Source organism: Lissotriton vulgaris, chromosome 2_2, assembly GCF_964263255.1.
Source record: "Lissotriton vulgaris chromosome 2_2, aLisVul1.2, whole genome shotgun sequence".
In the NCBI taxonomy this organism is placed as follows: Eukaryota; Metazoa; Chordata; class Amphibia; order Caudata; family Salamandridae; genus Lissotriton; species Lissotriton vulgaris.
In genome coordinates this window covers 263,990,992-264,011,775 of record NC_141688.1, presented here as the reverse complement: position 1 = coordinate 264,011,775, position 20,784 = coordinate 263,990,992, and positions in this window count along the sequence as shown.

Below are 20,784 nucleotides of genomic sequence, written 5' to 3'. Positions count from 1 at the left end.
TTCATAGCGTAGTCTGTCAGGAAAGCAGAAACACCATGGAGGCAGGAGATGATAAAGAGATGTTAAATACACATTGGAGATGATATAGTGGAAGAAAGGAAGTAACTATGAGCAAACTTAAAGTTGCACAGTATATTTAAAGTCCGATTTTACATTAAAATCAATTTGCTACTAGTTTAAAAAATACATATAAAAATGAATAATGTCTCAAACTATTTTTTAATTATTATATATAAATTTATTATTCTCATTTATTTTAAAAATTAAAAAGAACTTCTAATAATTCTTGGTCAGATTTTGACTCATTTTCAATTAACAAATCCACAGCTTCAACACATTGCAGAAGTTCTATGTCCATTGATTGATCAAAGAATTCTGAATCATTTTCTTTGTCTTGGTTGCATTCTGCAATTTCCATGTTATTTTTCTGCTCTCCTTCCATTTTGTATGCTGTAAAATGAATTTTAAAAAAATATATCAGTACAGATAGGGCACTGTTGGGTTTATGTACAGACAGGTAGTTTGGTTTTTTAAACAGTGATTTTTTCGTTGGGCAGTGTATGATATCAAACTGGAAGTAGAAATATGTAAAGATTTATGAAATAAACTCTAAGTCCATTCTTAATTATACAAGACAAGTCTAACTCCATCCATAACTAAAACAGAGAAGTCTATTTTATTCTATAAGTATTACAGAGGGATAGTATATAACTATCAGAAAATGTTTTCCTAATTAGCTTACAGTACAGAACATACTTCAGTTTTTAAAATAACATCTTACCTTTCAAATAGAACTGCAAGTTATCAGTTGAAATGTATTTGATATGTACTTCAAAAGTAGTCAAAATGGCTGTGTTTCTCTCTCTTTCTTTATATATATTCAGGTACATAACCAATCAAATGTCATGAAATAATAGAAGATATTTAAAGTAGCATTTTGATTGGTTGTCAATTCTAACACTTTATAAGTGTTTTGGTTAGGTAATTTACCTCAGGATATTTAATCAGGCTTACAGCATAATTTTCACAATGAAATTCCATCAAATTTGGGGAAATGGTAGGGACTGCTATGTAGTAGGGGCTATTCTATATTTGATGAAAGTGTTTGTAGTGGTTTTTCTGTAAATTACTTTCCCACCTTTTTTTATCGAGCGCTTACCGGTGCGCTCCCCGGTACGCGAACCGGCAGCGTTACGGGAGTCCTCCATTTTGTGTATTGGTAGAATTAAGACATAAGATGGAGGACAAACAATGTACGGAATGGGTAGAAGGGGGCAGGGTAGACACTTTGTGACCCTCTAGGTTTTTGGAGGGAGGATTAGGATGCTGATAATGATGCACAAATTAAGACAGTTTAGTCACTAACCCATGCACTCAGTGAGACACATTTAATCACTCACTCATACAGTCAGTCATGCACCTACTAAATCCTTCATCCAGACACTTATATATCCACTCATTCTTCAATATGTAAGACATAATTTAACTTTACAGAAACATACAGTCACTGGATGATGTCATCAGTGATGTCATCAGTGATGTCATTTGAGATGTCATCAGTGATGTCATCAGTGATGTCACTGACCATGTCATGAATGATGTAATATGTGACATCATCAGCAGTGGATTGCGGGTGCGCGATATATAGTTAGTGCAACTAACTATATATGCGAATTTTATTGGTTTTGTGCGAGTAAAATAAGGTTTTGTAAATGCTAATCCCTAACTATATATGGTCTATAACCTATGGTTTTTTCAGTGAATTTTCAAGGTTTTGTAAATGCTAATTCCTAACTATATATGGTCTATAACCTATGGTTTTTTCAGTGAATATATTTATATATATATCCAATTCCCACTTCCTCCATTCCTCCAAAGACAAAGTGCGAGGCCACAGCAGGGTAACACGAGGAAACACCTTTATCCCATCACAGAGGTAAAGAAAGCAGTTCCACCACCACTATCGGCGAATGCATTTTGGCAGTAACTTGAGCCTTCCTCAGCGCCAGTGGTGTGTTTGTTCAGCTGTAGGGCGGGCATCGCAGATAAAGTATCTTGCCCTATGCTGACTGGTTGTGCGCCGCTCCGCCCCCAAATGGTGAATGCCTATCGTGGACATCACTGGAAAGTCACTCCATGATCTGTGACTACCAGTCCCAGCATGCATAGTTATTTGAAAGGACTTCTGGGTGATGTTGTGCAGGGCGGGTTGGTGTTGCGTGTTGCGAAGGTGTCTACTCTCTGTGCCTCATGCTTCTGGGACACGGTATCTCCTCAGCCCCCCAACCGTTCCAACCTGAAAGTGTCCGGTTTAGATTAAACGGGGACTTGAAAACCTAAATTTTCCTTGCCCAGTGTGAAGCAGAATTGCCTCAACACCGCCTCCTCTCGTCCCGGGCTGACAGGTGGTCTCTGGTCATTCCGGTAACCCGGATCCGCTGCAAAGTTCCACAAACGTAGAAACCAGTGAGCCAGAGCCTGCTTGGAGAAACGGAGACCTCATATGCGCGACACTGGAAATCGCGCTGTAAATCCAATTCCCACTTCCTCCAAAGTCAAAGTGCGAGGCCACAGCAGGGGAACACGAGGAAACACCTTTATTCCATCACAGAGGTACAGAAAGCAGTTCCACCACCACTATCGGCGAATGCATTTTGGCAGTAACTTGAGCCTTCCTCAGCGCCAGTGGTGTGTTTGTTCAGGTGTAGGGCGGGTATCGCAGATGAAGTATCTTGCCCTATGCTGATTGGTTGTGCGCCGCTCCGCCCCCAAATGGTGAATGCCTATCGTGGACATCACTGGAAAGTCACTCCATGTTCTGTGACTACCAGTTCCAGCATGCATAGTTATTTGAAAGCACTTCTGGGCGATGTTGTGCAGGGCGGGTTGGTGTTGCATGTTGCGAAGGTGTCTACTCTCCGTGCCTCATGCTTCTGGGACACGGTATCTCCTCAGCTCCCCAACCGTTCCAACCTGAAAGTGTCCGGTTTAGATTAAATGGGACTTGGAAACCCAAATGTTCCTTGCTCAGCGTGAAGCAGAGTTGCCTCAACACCGCCTCCTCTCGTCCCGTCTGACAGGTGGGCTCTCGTCATTCCAGTAACCCGGATCCGCTGCAAAGTTCCACAAACGTAGAAACCAGTGAGCCAGAGCCTGCTTGGAGAAACGGGGACCTCGTATGCGCGACACTGGAAATCGCGCTGTAAATACAATTCCTACTTCCTCCAAAGACAAAGTGCGAGGCCACAGCAGGGGAACACGAGGAAACACCTTCATTCCATCACAGAGGTAAAGAAAGCAGTTCCACCACCACTATATATATGGCGGTTGCCAGTAGGTAGTTATAGTTAGGACCTATTTTCCATAGGAAATCCGCAACATTCTATTTGGGATAACTTTGGCGCTGGTTAATGAATCTTCACAAAATTTTCAGAACTAATGGCCAGCTCCGTTCCGCTCCTTTTCTGAAAGTCTCAGGATGATTCGTGAAGCAGGGGCCAAGAAAAAAGGGGGGTCCCAAAATGTGTTTTCCCCATGCAATTTCCCGTAGGACCTTTAGCCACAGCTTCAACCCGAACTGCTGAACGGAATTATGCCAAATTTGGTAGAGATGTAGTCCTCATTTCAGACTTGTTACTTTCCCTTAAATGGTGTCAATCTGTTCAGTAGTTCCTGAGAAATTGACAGGTAAAAGCATATATATATCTATGGGCGCTTGGATCCGCGTACCCTGAGCGCACCATCAGGGTACCATAAGCGCACCCTTCCGATCACGCGCTGAATGCTAATTGGCTTTCAAGTGGGTGTCAACATTCGAAACAGTACGTGTTGGCAGCCATTTTGTGCCGCAGTAGAAGTGAGGCTGAAGAAGTTAGTGGAATAAGTGTGCAAAAGGTATAAAGAGGGCAGGGTATAAATACTTTGACCCTCTAGACCTTCTAAGGCGGTCCCAGAAGGAACCCCAGGGACCACAATTTAAAAAAAAATAAAAAATTTGTTGGGTAAATCCCAGGGGCAAAATTATTAAATTTTATGGGGGGGCCAGAGGGGCCCCCTAGCCCTTTGGACAGCCACCCCCGGGGCTATAAAATAAATGGTTGGGGGGCTCCAAGGCCCCCCGCAAAATTAGTGGTGAGGGGCCTCAATGACCCCTCCAAGCCCCTGAGAGCACCACTCCCCTGGGGCTTTTGGTATTGTGGGAGGGGGGCTGCATGGCCCCCCTCCTGGAGCTTGATGGCCCTGGGGACCGCCTCCCCCAGGGCCGGCTCCAAACACTGCTGTTTGCTATGAGAGGGCTGGAAACTCGGGGCTCCCACCCTCCCATAGCAAACTTTGTTTGGATTTTTAAAGAGAGAGTAGGGAAATCTGTTCTCTCTTTCAAAATTCAAACCAGATTGCTTTTCCACATGGGGAGCTGCATGTTAGCAGCTTCCCATGTGGAAAAGCTATGCCGACACTGAGACGCATAGAAGTTGTGCACCAAACGTAATGGAGTCGCGCACCCTACAGATTATAAGCCATGCATCCAACGCGTGCACACCAGGGGGCCGCACTGAGTGCTGCGCTGGGTGCGCAACTCCTAATTTTACCGTAAAAAATAGCCCCTCTCATTTATTTGTAATATCCCCGGGGACCCTATTCCCTGGGGCTTATAAAAAACGTTGGGGACTGTGGGTGGAGCCCCAATGCCCCCAAGGTCTTGCTGGCATCCCATGTCTTTAGGGAGCCGGCATTGCTTTTCCACATGGGGAGCTGCTAACATGCAATCTGGTTTGGAATTTGAAAGAGAGAATAGATTTCCCTGCTCTCTCTTTCAAAATCCAAACCAAGTGTGCTATGGGAGGGTGGAAGCCGTGAGACTCCCGCCCTCTCATTGCAAACAGCAGTGTCCCGGAGGTAGGCACCCGGGACACTGCAGGAGCTGGCCCTGGGTGGTGGCAGTCGTCAGGGCCCTCGATCGCTCCAGGCGGGGGGGCACGCAGCCCCCCTCCCACAATACAGAGAGCCCCAGGGGTGGTGGTCCCCGGGGCTTGGGGGTTGTTTAGGCCCCCATCTCTAATTTTGAAGGGTGGGGCTTTGAGCCCCCCAACCATTTATTTCGTAGCCCCGGGGGTGGCTCTCATTCTTGCATAGCAAACAGCAATGGTGAAAAAATCTTCCGGTAAGATAACAAAGGATTTTGAAGTCCATTTTCGCGGTTTTTGTTGTAGTTTACTTGCGTTAAAGCAACGTCAATTTTTACACCGTCTTTGTAAATATGTCCACAAGTTTTTTAATATCGACAATCCCGTCTCAGATATAAATAGGCATGACGTATTTATTGAAGTGCATTGCGAATCGTGAAGCAACACTGTCTAATTGTGATTGATAAAGAATTGAAAGAGTGGTGTACTTCTTTTGCTCGTAATGTGCCTTAAGGCAGATTTACAAGTTCATTGCCTTACTATTGCATCACTTTTAAGATGGGAAAAGTGACGTGAAGTTGGTGCAAGGGGCTTGTAAATCTGCTACATCGTGTTCTGTCTTACTTTGCTTTCCTTTATGTCATGTATAGGATCCTGGGTAAATATAACAGTTTCTGCACAGCCAGTACCTTTCAAACCTCCCCCCAAACTGCTTACTGCCTGTTACCATAGTAACAGTTCATGGAACACTTAAGTGAGCACAGAGGTTACAAGTTCACCACACAATGTTGCTAATCGAAACAGTTACTGTGCTGGAGTTTTAAAAGTTTTCCATAGAAACCGTTAGTCGTAGCTATAAACTGTGGCAAAGAGCTGGTAAAGAGTTAGCGTTAGTATTATACTTCTAGTTATAAATATCATTTCTATTTTTAAATGTTGTATAACTATATGATTATTACACTAAATAATAGAGAAATGTTGTCAGAAAAAGAAGACGTATATACTTTTTAAAATTAACTTTTATTAAAACAACAATAAATAACTAGAAACGTAACTTTAAGATAACAATATAATAAATAACTAGAAACATAAATCACAAAACAAAATACTAACCAAAATGTGATATGGACTCCAATAGAAGTAGGGTAGGTAATCTGTAAAGCAAAAATTTAAATAAGTATTCAAAATTAGATCGATATGACTGAAGGAGGTCAAAGATTACAAGTTAAGGTAATACTTGGCAATATTTGTTAATTTGCACGTCTGCACTGTGCCTGATACATTCAACCTCTCTTATGGGCCCGCATTCAAGAGGTGTCTGTACGGAAGTGTCTACTGCGTCAGATGTACAGTATGCACCAAGAGGTCTTTAAAATGATACAGAGATGAGATAGACTTAGGTGAGAGATCAAGACATTATGCAGGACAATATTCTTTGGGGCTTATTTACAAGCCCCTTGCGCCACTTTTGCGTTACTTTTCCCATGTTAAAAGTGACGCAAAAGTGTTGTAAGGGGCATGTAAATAAGCCCCTTTATTTCTAACGCATTTAAACTGAGGCATTGTGTATCTAGGCCACTCTGCTCACCTTGTGTAAACACAGTAACCAACAGAGTTCATAATTTGAACTCAGCTTTGGTTCTGTACTGTAGACTATAATTAGGCAGAGTGGACAGCAGCGTCCACAACTTTAAAAGAGAAAGAGAAACGATGTGAGAGAGAAAGAGAGAAAAAACAACTTTAAAACTGTGAGAGAAAGTTATAGATGGAGGACTTAATACTGGAGAAAATGATCGTAGCTCAACTTTTTGCCTCCGTTGTGTGTCCAAGCACGTGCCGGTTCATAGTGCACCCTCTAGTTTAGTGATCTGAAAGATAGCATAGAGTTAGTAATAGTAGAGTATATACAACTGCACAAGTATATTTTTACTATGTCTTTGTAAATACAGGATACTGTATTTCATCACCTTCCACTTTTAGGAGGTGTCTGTACGCTGTTTTTCTTCCAAAGTACTATATCCCATGCACTACCACTGCATAACGGTGAGTTCTCAATACTGCGTACCCAGACTGTTGCACCCAATTGACTCCCAGAGTCCGGAGGTGAGTGCTTTTTCTTGCGCACTCAGGGGCAGATTTACAAGCTCCTTGCGCCACTTTTCCCATGTTAAAAGTGACACAAAAGAAGCGCAAGGGGCTTGTAAATCTGCACCTCAGACTGTTGTAACCTATCTATTCTCACTGCTCGGAGGTAATTGCTGCACACTACTCACTCTCTCCGTCCACAGATAACTTGTCATTGTTTCGGAAACAAGCTTCTTTGCTCACCGTGTGCCATTGGCATGATTCAAAGAGGGTGCACCATGTGTCAAACCAGTCTTCTTAGACTTTGTTATGATGGCCACGCATAATCACAGAATGCACAAACGTTGAGCTCTGGAGGTGTTGGGAGGAACGCCAATTTGTGAAACACAACCTGTAAGATAAAAAGTTAGCATTTTGTGTCATTTCTTTATCAAAGGAGAGAGAAAGTGAGAGAGTGACTGAAAAGAATATTCGCAGCTCACCTTTCTGTCACCAGTGTGTTTTTCACCACGTGCCGGAACATAATGTATACTGAAGCTCAACATCTAAAAGATAGTAAAATAAAGATGTTATGATTGTTAATTGTTACTATCTTAATGTGGAGTAGAACTACATCACCCTTTCACACACATTCCGTTCCGCATTTAAAAATAACTATTTGTACTGTTCCAACTTGTTTAATAGGTTTCGATTTTTGAAAAATTACTATAGTAGTAATGTTTTTATTTGGGTGTGAAAGCAAGTGGTGCGAAGTGATAAACGCGGTTTCAATGATCACGAGCGTTGTACATTTGACTGATTATAAAAACGTTCCTGCTATTGGGAAAAAAATACAAATGCAATAAGATACGGTATATAGGACTGCCACGCCTAAATCGCTGTGTCACCTTTTTGTATCCAGTCTGCTGCACCCCATTGACTCCCTACGATGAGCACCCAGGCCTCACTGCTCACCTTTTTGTGGACAGGACACCTTCGACATCATGCAGTCCCGCTCTGCCACCAAGAAATATGGCATATGGTGCCAAGTCTTGATTTTGCTATGGCTAACGACATACTCGTGCTCCCATCATCATCGCAGGTTCCTCATCCAGTCAGTCCTTGCAGTACCACTAACACCATCTCAGTGCTTAGGATGGGAGCAACTCTAAAATGGCGTAGAGCACATGCGCCCCGTCTTTTTTATTGGCAGGGTCACGTGTGTAGTGACGCATGTGCTGGATGGGTGTATACCAGCCATGAGGGAGTGTGTGTGTATGCCGTTCTGACAACTAGACCTGGAAATAAGAAATCAGTGCAATGGAAATTTGAGCAATGTTGCGTTTTTGTTTTTTCCTGGAAGCGTAAGTGGAGTGGGCTGGCCTGACGGATGCCAGTGCTGCACGAGGCTCTGGACCATGATTCCGGAGCTATTGGCATGGTTCAGTCGTTAGCTATCTGAAAAATCAAGTGATTCGGGTATCCGTTTTATAGTGCTGACGTCACCCGGGTCTTAAACGCAAATGTGACATTATATCTGTAAATTTCCACAACTTGGCCAACATGGAAGGTAAGGGGTATCACTGACTCTATTTTTATTCATAGTTGCATACATAAAAGATGGTGGACATGACGCATTTCTGCGATTATGAATGTTTGTTGTACATTCAGTGGAGTGTTGTAGCTGTAGTAATACAGGGCTATTAAAGGTTTAAGTAGCAGTTTTTGGCAAATGAAAGGCAGATAACATATATACGTATGTGGTCATTCAGGTATAGTGTTGTACTTGGTGCTGGAAATCAGTGTTCGAAGCTCAGAGTTGCATCCACATCCTATTATTGTAGAATAATGACGTAATCTACGCATGCCTGAAAATGTACTGTAAATACGGTGCACATGTAAATTGTTGATACATTTTTGGGTTGATTTTGCGCTATATAAATATGCTAAAAAAAAAAGGAATAGCCCACACTTACTGTCAGAGGTAAGATGGTTGCATACACTATTTATAGCACAATATAATGTGGTAGGGCGCAGGAGCAGCATTTTACAAACATAATAAATACATAGACACAGATAAATAGTTGAAGTGGGTACGGGCATGTGTGCTCGACTCCATTTTATTACGTTGCTGTTGGTAACAAGTAGAATAGTAATCATGATATCATACACAGATATTTAATCATAAACGTTTTATAACTTCTGCTGTACAAAGGTAGGAGCACTATATGTGAAATAATACTGATAAGACTCTATCCTAAAGGGTTCATGAGTTGTGGTGTACTGAGGTAGGGGCGGTTTGTGTGGAGCCTACCATGTTGCGTGGTACAGCCGGACCGCACTGGTAAACATGTGTTTTGAATATTGAATTTTGCCCTTACAAGGGCACATGGCGATTATTTATAGTGTACTGAGTTAGCGGTACGTCTGGTGTTTACCGTTTGCTCAACCTGCGAAGATGCGTGGTCTGAACGGGCTGCACTCAAACCATTCACTGTTGCATACTGGATTGTATGAACTTTGAGGGGGGAAAAAAACTCCTGCAAAAATGTATATTATAAAAAACAACTTAAAAAAATGTCCAGCATTTTTTATTTCTATTACTGTGTAGGTAAGTGTAACTAAGTATTAAAATGCATAATAGCCTGTGTTCGCACACAGGTGAAGAAAGTGGAGATGGACGGAGTAGATATGTGTGGAAAGATGCTCTGTGGGTGTTTTAAGTTACAGGATAAATTTAACATAAATACTGAGTGTCACTGGGGGCAAAGTAACCCAGGAGATATGTGTAGAAAGCATTATGTGCCAACAATATGTCACTTTTTGAAACATAGCAATAGTACAAAAAATCTTTCATATTTATAAGGAGTGAAAAGGCACTCTGTGTTTCTTTCTTTTCCATGTAAATACGATTTCACCATACACACCACCTTACATTGAAAGGGCGTTCTATAGGTGTTGCTATGTGTATTTGCATAGAACAAGACACATCACCAGATTTATTAGAACTGATAAAACTTCGACATGTGTGTGAATACTGCACCATCCTCCAATTGATGTAGCAGGGCACAACAAGGAGAATTCTTTTTATTTCTTCTAATTTTTTCTCTTTCAATATATGCTACAATGCATAACATACATTAAAACATAAAAATGCGTTCACTGATTGTTTTTGTACAGGAAGGTGTGCCTTTTTGTACAAAAATAAACTCCACATGACACAGATATACTTCCACCATGGTGCAAGGGTGCCTGTGTCATCACATGGCTGCAGTTTAAGCAGCAGTGCATAGGGAAGCACAGACTTGCAACATATTTATGTACATATGTTGCATCCCTGTGCTTCAGAAGTACCTCAAGACACTGTAGCTAAAGAGCTTACAGTGTCATGCTACAGCACTTCCTTATAGTTCTGCAGTTATACATTCACCATACACCACAAATGTATTTTTTTCAGTCAATTATGCACTATGTATACATTCATCCAAACATTTACACAATAGCACACAAATTTAGCTCTTTTTTTAACCAGAGTAGTTCGTTCTGAAAATAACTATTTTTTTGTAGTTTTTTATATTTTTTTAATTTTTTTTAATGTTCTTTTTCTTTTTTGAAAAAAAAGTCAACAGGCGAACAAAACCATGAATTTTGAGGGAGAAAAACAAAAATAATTAGCATTGATGGTTATCAATTGCTCTGCAAACTAGGTCTACTGATTGCTCCCCATAACAAATGAAACGATTGCACTTCACGCAGTGCATTCTAACTTTCCCAAATTGGGAACGTATGTCTGGTGGCGATGTTGAAGGTGATGCCGCAGAGGTACTTGGTATTGCCGGTGGTGGAGCTACATTTTGGCGCATTCTTCGTGAGCATAGTTCACAGGATGCAGGGATAGAAGGTGCTTGCGAATACTAACAGTGCCACAGGAGTATTTTTTGTTAGGATCTCCTCTGGACAGCACTGCCTGTCACTGTGGTTGCATTACATTTCTTTTGCTCCTCAGGAAAAGTAAAAAATGTCCATACAATGGATGTGTATTTTTCGGGAGGGGGAGGTTCTGGTACAAATTCTTCAAATCATTAATGTGGCAATATCATTCATTTTGTTATACATTACCTTCTCCAAGCAAAATAGGATCAATTTAAAAGCATTGTTCCGATTATTCAAAAGTAATACTTCTTATTGTGGCGTTATCAGGCATATATTAAACCTTGGTACGAACCTATTCAAACTCAGAATGAGTTTTATATGGGATTACAATACTTCCCAAAAGGAATATGTTTACCCAAGTAGGTTGCATTCTAGCATTTACTAGACAATAAATATTTCCAAATTTACATCATAAATCCCAAGTGGGCCAATCATATTTCATGATCCATTGAAAATGAATAATAATCAATTAACAATTAAGAATTCAAAATTCTTCAATTAATACAATAAGGAATAATATCCAATAAATCCAATTTAAATGTCTTGTATATTATCCTATCCAAAATTCACTATTTTAAATAAGCAGTCGACACTTTCCATATTTGAAGCTCATTCTGTTTAAATCATTAGCATTATGGGTCATGGTATGTATCCTGTTATGGCGCCCATCTGCAAAGAGAATAAATATAGTATACGGCTTAAAAAATGTTGACAAGAGAATCCTTACATACAAAGTGACAGTGAGTTAAAAAATAATTAACATTAAAAAACAATGGAAGCACTCTGAGGTTTAGAGTAAACACAAATTCAAAAAGGTTGACTGAGAGAAACCCTGCCTTAAGCCTAAAGCACTGGATTTAGTCTCCCATGAACCATGAAAGTTCCTCTACAGAATTTAAACCACCTGGAATTTTGGTATCAAGTTCTAAGATATACTAAAACTGCAGTTGGTGCAACCTACAAATCCTGTCTCCTCCCCTCCCAGATAGAGGTATTCTGTCAATTACAAAGAAGCGTAGTAAATTGTGATTGCTGTTATGCAATTCTTCAAAATGTTGCGCTATTGGGGAAAATTTATCCTAGTTCTGGATTGCCCTCATATGCTCAAGAATGCGCTTCTTAGCCGTAAACATGGTGCTACCAACATACTTCTTGGTGCAAGGGCACATGAAAACATACACAGTAATCGGATAAGCATGTTAAGTGTTTCTCAATACTCTTTTCACAATCAACAATGGGGTAGTACACGTTTTTCACATTCAAGCTATATTTGCAGGATTTGCACAACATACATACATAGAAACCCCGAATATCCTGTAAGTTAGATGTTAATTGGGTGATCTAATTTCTGCACAATCTATCTTTTAGGGAGTTAGCTTTCCTGTATGTAATGCTTGCGGAGTCTTTGATTGCATCAGCTAATGCTGATTCTGTGCCAAGAAATTTCCAATGCTTATTCAAGCATTTGCGAACATTTATAGAATTGGAATAAAAAGTGGTGATATATCCAGTGGCACTATCATCCTCTCCACTGCTCTTCTCCTTAGGTGTTAGCAGTTCAAGATGGGTACATTTTGTTGCTTTAGTGTATGCATCTTGAATAGATTCCGTGCTATAACCTCTTTCCCGAAATCTCTTAGACACGTATTGACAATCAAAATTTCCAGGTCTAAAAATTCAATTTTAGATTCACTCATTTTTCCTTCAAACTATAAATTAACCCTATTGCTGTTTAGAACTGCAATAAAATCAATTGCCTCCTCCTGACTGCCTATCCAGATGATAAAAAGATCATCTATATATCGCAGCCAAGATATTACATGGCTGCGGTATTGTCCATACAGTTCGGGCACCTGTCGCTCCCACCATCCCATGAATAGGTTGGCGTAACTTTGATCGAAAAAGGGGCCCATCGCGGTCCCCTGCCTCTGCCTGAAGAAGCTTTCATTAAAAATAAAAACATTATTTTCCAGGCAAAAGCGAATCTGTATCAGCATCTTGTTATGCTCCAAAAATGAGATAGATCGAGATTTCAAAAAATGCTGACAAGCTTGTATGCCATCCTCATGTTTTATAGATGTATATAGACTGCATTCATCTAATGTCACCAATAGGTACCCATCTTCCCACATGATGTTTCTGGTCTTAGTTAAGAAATCTCTAATATATATATATATATATATTTTTTTTTTTGATAGGTTTTGCATATATATATATGCCAACACAATCAGCTCATATCGCTAAAAAACAGAGAGCACACAAGTATCCTATTCCACAATGTTTATTTGCAGACCCCTTCACCCCCCGACAGACGCGTTTCGCCTTCCGGCGAAAAAAAACTAAATAAAAAAAATATATATAAATATATATTTTTGCACTTGCACTTTATACAACTAGGCATTGCCAATTAGGCATGACATTGCTGACCAAAAAATATTTAAAATTGAACGAGTGATATATTTCATTACAATCGTTTCTTGCACTTGCAATTGATTTGATCATATTACTAACATGCGCAATATTACATGCAATAATGATTTAGCGCTCTAGCACTTTATTGAGAACAATGTTTCAATGCTCTGTTAGCATTTTTAGACAACACTTTCAATAGACTCTATTATTCGATTTATGATTGTATATGATAGTTTCACTCATGTATTATAGAGCACTATGCTATAATTTCTTTTGTTGTGTCATCCCGCCTTTGGATTCATTAGTAATATCCACTTTCATGTTTGGTTTGTTTCATTGTTTACCCGTGCGTCCTGTTTCTTTAGGGGCATGGGCTTTTATTCTCCATAAAATATTCCGCCTACTCCTGACACGTCATGTGACCAAGCTCCGTCTGTGGAGCGAAACACGTCAGGGAGGGCACTTGCTCTGACATCATCGGAATAAACTTTTGCACTGCTGGCACTATAATGGTGTAGTGGCGTTCATCATTGGTACTTGATGCACTTGTGGAGAGGAGGTCTGCGCCCGCTTAAGACCGCAGCAAGAGGCGGTCGGGAGTTTCGTGATATATATATATATATATATATATATATATATATATATATATATATATATATTTCACCAATTCCGCTTCACTTTAAAAAGGGTTCAGGCACATGCTGGAGTTGCTGAGCGGTAAATTTATTGCCACCAAGTTGCACAAATATTTAAAGCAATGTCCTCAGTCACAGCTCCTGGCAGACGCGTTTCGGCGGTTGCCTTTATCAATGCCGTAGAGGCTGGATAGATCAAGGTGAGGCTTATGACAGAACGATGTTTAAATGTCTGTGGCGGGGAACGCAATTGGATGACTGATGAAGTCATCGAGAGAGGACAGAGAAAAATTCCAACCAGTAAATACTTTTTAACTTATCTCCAAGTGTCCATTCCACGGTTCCCCGCACTGACTCTGTGCAGCGATTATACAGAGGGGGCACAAATGTTACAATTCACAAGCAAGGTATAATAACCTGCCCGTGCATGCAGTGATACCCTGAACTTGTTAGCCCTTGTACAGATTGCTCCCGCGTATTATATATATATATATATTTTATTTTTTTCGCCGGAAGGCGAAACGCATCTGTCGGAGGGTGAAGGGGTCTGCAAATAAACATTGTGTAATAGGATACTTGTGTGCTCTCCGTTTTTCAGCGATACGAGCTGATTATGTTGGAATATATATATATATATATATATATATATATATATATATATATATATATATATATACTAAACCTATTGCCGTCGCTTGTAGGTACAATAGTAGAAAGACTTCACATTTCTTCCTGTCGGCTTTTGCTTTCGATAGTGTCTTTTACTTTCGCAGAGGACGTTTAGTCAATTTACAATAATTTATGTGATCAGGGGTAAATAATGTTTTTATTTACTTCACTCTATGAATAAAATGTATTTAGTAACAAAATTGTCATTACGTATCATTTGAACTTTAAATATATATACAGTCAATGTTTGTACATTTATTTCTCTTTAAAGTTGAGAACTCAATATAGGTTACTATCCTATCTTCTCAAATACACAGCGTCATACTTATATTGTATATTGATTTGTCAAATATCAGGCAAATGCCTCGATTAATAACTGACCAGATCTTGTGAGGAAGAACCCCACAATATCTGAGAACTCAATATAGATTGTCATCATATCTTACCAAATATACAAATTCATTATACTACTGTATATGAATTGTCAAATATCAGGCAAGTGCCCCAATTGATAACTCACAATAGTTTTGGGCAACTGGCCCTGAATATCAATCTTAGATCATAATTAAATGGAATATGATTCCAGTGCCTTAAACCATGAGGAAATAAAAGAGAAAAGAAAAAAGAAAACAAAAAGACCAAATATAGCAAAATGTCATTCATAAATTTGTTTATACAGGGCAGTCGATTATTGCCCTATATGTGTTGCCAATTCTTCCTCCCTATTCATGCCAAATGGCATCCTAATCATAATTAAAGAATGCACAGCTATTTTTCTCCACCAATCAGTTTCATAACTTGATGTATTCCAAAGCATTTTAGACATCTGTTGTCATTGTTATGTGTCTAGCCACAGGATAACTAAAATCCAGATTGACTATGGCCCTATGATGTTATAAGATACACTTCTTCAATTGTAACTTGGTGCTACCAATCTATCAGAGGCTACACGGGCACTCCAGAATATAAACTACAAATTCAGTAGTGCAGGTAATGAACTTACAAATCTGTCTCTCACTACCATCCTGGGCCTTGAAACTCTTGCAGCTATAGCTGCATTTGCACACTTTACATGAATTGCATTTATAGAGACCCTCTTGTTTTTGTAACCAAGTTGTGAAGAGTTCAGCTGTTTGGAAACTACACAAACCTGTCCTTAATCAATCTCGCTCTTCCATAGGTAATCACAGGGGCAGCCCCTACACTTTTTTCAATTACTGGGTCACCTCGGAGACCCCAGTTTTTTTAAGAATTGTTCTAAATTTGTTTGATCTCCTATTGAAGGTGCTGATTGAATAAAACAACTTTCTGTTATACATTGTGCAATATATTTCTAGCTTGAGAAGGAATTTTGTTTGAATATCCTCTTACTCTACATCTGTGCATCATTTTGTCCTGTTCCTTAATAAAACCCATGTTGAGCTGCAATTTCTTTGTGCTGCATGATGGTAATCCAAATAACAGAACGTTACACACGTGAAGAATGCAGACTCAGGTCTCGATCAAAACTGCAGCATAAGGTTTAATCCTGTATTTATAAAGGTATATGAGGATAAGCATATATAGGGGAGCCACGGTCCCTCTGGAGCGCTGTGGGCAGTTTCATGAAACTAGCAGGGTGCTCCGTAGTTTGCTGGATTCTGGAAGTCAGTGTCTTATGCATGCAGGGAGTTGTACTCTATCCATCCTCTCCTGCTGCTTGCCGCCTTTGTCCCCATCTCCACTAACCTGGCGTTCTTTCCCAGATTGTCGTTCCTCTGTTTCTGCTTCCTATTCGGATTCCTACAAAAAGAAAAATCTGTATTTTATATTTGTTGCAGGTGAAGCTGCTGTTAAAGAAAAATCTTTGTGTATATTCATGTAGCTCAGTATATGGAACAATTTCTACAATGAGTCCTGGCAGCAGTACCTATGAATATAATCTCTCCATATTTGTTCCAATCACACGCCAGCATCTCTCTGAAATCACTTGAGAGGGTACATCTGTAACACATATGGTGATGTGTTTTAATGCGCTCCTGATATATGTGCTATACGCTTCTCCGAAGTGTACTGTTGTATAGAGTTTGTTTGTTTTCTGCATTTTATGGTTCTTAATGGTTCTATTATTGAAACTTCTCTGTAAAGCGCTCTGATACCCCTCACAGGGTCATGTTCTCGCTATAGAAAACACGAAATAAATAAATAAATAAATAAAATACAACAGGAAATGAGGTAGAACCTCTGGAAAACGCACTGAATCACATATGGTATGACTTTTTCCGAACCTTTTCTCTTGATACATTTCGGCAAGTTTGACTTGCTGGAATGTATCACGGGGAAACTGCAAGTTGTGATAATTATCACTCAACTCGTAATTCCGATATTGTGCAAACACAGGTTGCACAATTATTGGAATTTAGCCCTTTGCTTTCAAAGAGGGCCTGATACTATCACAATAAGAGAGGCACACTGGGCCAGTAAACATAGTGACACTGAGGGAATGAATACACTTTACTTGCACTGAGGAAAGGGTTTTCTGTGTTCAAAATAGTTTATTACATGTTATAATAAACAAATGACAAACCAAAAATAGTACTGTAAAGAAACCCAATTAAAATAGAGAAATAATCAGAACAGTAATTACATTTCAATAGGTAAAATACCAAGTAATATAATATTCCTAAAAAAAGCAACAAGGGAAGAAGAAAAGACACGTAAAAATATATTATTAATAATGAATAAAGTAGAGTTACCATACAATAAGGACTAGACCTTTATAATAGCACTAAAAAACTAAAGACCGCTAAGTATTTAAGAAGATAAATAAATATCGACAGGTTCTCAAAATGAATGATACGAATTAGAATTATGATGAATCCCTTGCAAAGATAATTGAGCTCCTCTTCTGGTAAAAATAACCCATGACCACCAAACATGAACAGATAATAATGAAACATCTTTCCAACAAGTTAGAATAGATTTTACAGCTGCTGATGTTGTATTTCTATCTAGGACCTTAATTCGATATTCCCGATTCATGCCCTTATGTGGTTATAACAAATAGTATCCTTATAAAGACATAAGAATCATATCCATATTTAGTATTAGCCCATGCAGTTCGAAACACGGCTAGGCTACTCCCATAGACTCCTAGAAAGCACAAAGCGTTCTTTAAACAAACCAAGCCTCCAGCAGCCCGGGAATTCCCCCTGCTTTTGTTTCGATTTGCACAAGAACTCCTGGAGTCCAGAAAGAACTGTTAGTTCTTAGTGACGTCTTATGTCCAACCTTACGTCAAACCCGGCCCCTTTCAGGTATAAATATATCAACGTTGCCTTAAGCAAACACACGGTGGTGTGGAGCAGAGCAGCTATCTACTTATCCGAAGCCCAGCTGATGCGAGAGCCGAAGGAAGCCTCCCTCCCTTTTGACGAGCTGGAGAAGCTGCCTTTTCTCACGCCGAGAAATCCAGCTCCGGTGTTCCCAAGTCACCCTCGCGGGTTGCTGGGAGATCGAGTCCTGAGAAACGGGATACAAGACCTCCTTCATTTTATAACCAAGGTACGGAGCCAATTAAAACCTTAGAGAGAATTCTTGATTCCTATACTTGGCAAAAACCTAACTTAACTTAAAACTGCAACTTACTTACTCCTTCCCACGTATTAGGCTTAGGTCAGGTACACCGGGGTAGGCGTATCTTAGAGGCACCAGTTGAGTTTGTTAGTCTATGTTTTTATGTATGTATATATTTTATCCATTGTAAAGTGTCATATGGCTAAGAAACCATATCAATGCTTTTACAGTATTATTTCATAATACTACTTTTACTGTACGCACTTTACTTTATGATAAGTATTGCAATTGTGGCAATTCATTTCTCTTGCATGAGAAAGAAGACTGCTCAATAAAATAACACCTTTTATTGAAAACGCCCGTCTCTCTATTTCTCTGCACTCTAGCACGCTATCCCCAGATCTATTTAACTTGTATGTAGAACCTCTCACGGAGATCCTTCAAAAATCACAGGTAGCCTATCATATGTATGCAGACGACACGCAACTATACATAAAGATCGCCTCCCTTGAGGACATTGACCTAATGAACAGAACACTAAAGAGAGCTTTGCGATGGTTAACAATAAACCATCTGAAACTAAATGCCCAGAAAACAGAATTCCTGCTAATGTCACCGGCAAGGAGTCAATCTGAAGTTAAAGAATGGACTAAACTGGTGACGGCGCTAAATTGCACCCTGACCCTAGTTAACTCAGCCAAATCACTTGGAATTACACTAGATGAAAACCTCGACATGAAAGATCATATTAACTCAATGGCCAAGAGCGCGCGCTTCCACTTGAATTACTTACGAAAATTGAAACCCTTTATCTCAGAGTCGGATCTAAAACTGGCTATCCAATCACTAGTTATCTCGAGGATCGAATACGGCTGCACCACATTAGCGGGCCTACCGGAAACATCCACTGCACCACTAAAAGCCTGCCTCAACGCAGCGGCTAGACTCATTACGGGAGCGAAGAAATTCGATTGCATATCCCCGCACCTGAAAGCACTAAACTGGCTACCTTACGAGGCCAGAATTCAAATAAAGATGGCTTGTATTACACATAAAGCGGTTCACTACAACATGCCTAGATACCTAGCCAAGAAACTTAAGCTATCAGGGGGTAACAGAACAACCAGAAGCGCAAAAGAGTTACTACTACGACCAGCCTTTTTCCACAAGAAAAAGACCTACAACCGAGCATTCTCCGGAGCCGCCCCCAGAATCTGGAACTCACTCCCTCCAAACATCAGGAAGATTCAAAATACAGTGACATTCAAACGAGAACTGAAGAGCCACTTGATGAGTAAATACCCTACATAGAAAAATTACGATTACTGGGACGATCACTCACAATAATAGAGGGTTGTTCCTCTTCATGAAAAATGTCTGTTGCCGTGTTCAAGCTGAGGCTAGACACCTATAACTATATCTCACAGACAAACTATATAACCGCTACCTCACTGTATTTATTCATTCATTTTATCCTTGAGATGCTCTGGAATGCCTTATAACCCTACCTCACCGAGCTGGGTTTGCTATTCTGACCCGAGCCAAGCCTGCTCGACATCTAATGCTAATTGCGCAGACAATAGGAATATATATATCTAATCACGTCCTTACAGTATACTGCCTTCTACCTCATATCTATTTGCTATTATTAATGCTATTATAATGTCTATATGTAATTTCTTTCCATGTTAAGCATCTAATGCTAATTGCACAGACAATAGGAATATATATATCTAATCACATCTTTAGAGTACATTGCCTTCTACCTCATATCTATTTGTTATTATTAATGCTATTATATTGTCTATATGTAATCTCTTTCCTGTTAAGTGCTCTGATACCCGTGGGTCTTGTCCGCGCTATACAAAACTCTATCAATAAATAAATAAATAAATAAAATAAATAAATAAATGCACGATTGACTGAGTGAAATAGCCGTCTATTGTTTTCACACTACTCTAAAGATACACTCTTTATTCTGAGGGAGCAAAGTTATCATGTTTATGCGGTTGTCAGAAACTAATCCCTTCTTGTCTAAATCAGGACGGTTAACCCTTTCCTGAACATTCGAGAAAGTTTCTAGTGACCTCTGAGCTAGCTGGCAAAAACTAATTAAGTCTAACATAGTCAGTAGAGACTTAGATGACGTCAGTCCTACGTCTACACTGCTGTTATTTCAATGCGCAGAGCCTATTGGGAATATAGGAACTACACTACATGGCGCCCAACGTTTGGTAAGGCGATAATCTAATGCAAGACACTAGAGTAACTCAGTCGTGCTTTTCACACAGACCCTTTCTCCCGTAAAAACTCCAATAGACGTCTGGAGTGGGTGAAAGGTTAATATCCGCCAGAACTTAGTAGGATAAGAATCCTATGTATTAGTTTTTGGTTTAGTCAACGTTGAAGGATACAGTGTTCCAAAATAGTGTGCACCTCATCTTTGTTTCCTTGAAACTTGCTCTGCAACAAAAACATTTTTAGTCAATAAAATGACGGAAAGTTAAGAAGAAAGAGAAAAAGAAGCATTAGCAGCTCAACTCTAAAAATCATATAATCATTCCGGTCAATATAAGAAGAACTATAACTCTTAAACTTATAGAGAATAGACT